At 43.5% G+C, this 914-nt stretch overlaps 1 pseudogene; it reads right to left on the bottom strand.

Moving 5' to 3' along the window:
• Window positions 1-311: 311 nt before the first annotated feature.
• Window positions 312-611, bottom strand: LOC149217253 (mediator of RNA polymerase II transcription subunit 6 pseudogene; annotated as a pseudogene).
• Between the last annotated feature and the right edge of the window lie 303 nt (window positions 612-914).

Raw genomic sequence — 914 nt, 5'->3', positions numbered from 1 at the left:
TGCTAGGATAAATTCATATTGCTCATTGAACGGGTCAGAAACGGTTCACAACTCTGAAACGTCCTCTCTACATTCATATGACTGTCGGTTCTGCGATTCTGAGTGTAACGCACATGCACATTCCAGCGATCTGAAAATAGAGGCTTGGCTACTCCACCTGCATACAAAACGCTCCTTCGACTGTTACGCTGCTCCTTGAATACTGCTGACCCTATCAGATAGCGCATCGTGTGTAAATATACTGCGTTTTTCCCATACGTTGCTGAAACGCTGGTTTACGATTTCGTATAGAGATTCCTTGAACAACCAATCTATTTGCTCTCTCCTCGGACATTCAGTGCGGAGTTGGGATGTTGAAACTGGCATTGCAAGGCTGTGAGAATCTGATCAACTCGCCTTACTTCTTTAAAATCAATATTCTCCGCTCCAGCCTTTGTTTCAGGTTTCACACTGTCACTTTCTGTATCATAGCCAATCTTCTCTAGTTTTGAGGCTGCAGCCATGAAAGATTTTGATATATAATATAGAGCTCGAACCATCCGAGATGCGAAAACACTAGAGAGCTGAGGTGCCTGGTAGATGGAACCGTCTAGGACGTAATATGTAAGCATGGGTGTGACTTTCTCAGGCCCGTCACGCTTCAGAGTGATCCTACTTGTTCGTATGTAGTCTCTGTTTTTTCAGAGCTTCAGGTCCATGGGAGGTAGAATCTGGTCTAGTAAGAATTCGCTTTTCTTTGGGAGAATCAACTGCTTCATGTCCCATAAAATCATTTGCTGAAAGAGAAGAATAAAGGATTTCTTAATTTTCGCATTCGGGCCCTCCTAAAGTAATGCTGACTGGAGTTGGGGAATCATCATCGTCATGATCATAATCAACTATTCCAATGGACTGTTCCCTGACCGCTGAAGAGT

The sequence above is a fragment of the Pinus tabuliformis genome, chromosome 1_1 (genome assembly GCF_031772625.1).
Source record: "Pinus tabuliformis cultivar Carrire ecotype Pingquan chromosome 1_1, CPIR1, whole genome shotgun sequence".
NCBI classification, from domain to species: Eukaryota; Viridiplantae; Streptophyta; class Pinopsida; order Pinales; family Pinaceae; genus Pinus; species Pinus tabuliformis.
This window is presented reverse-complemented; position numbering and strand designations above follow the sequence as displayed.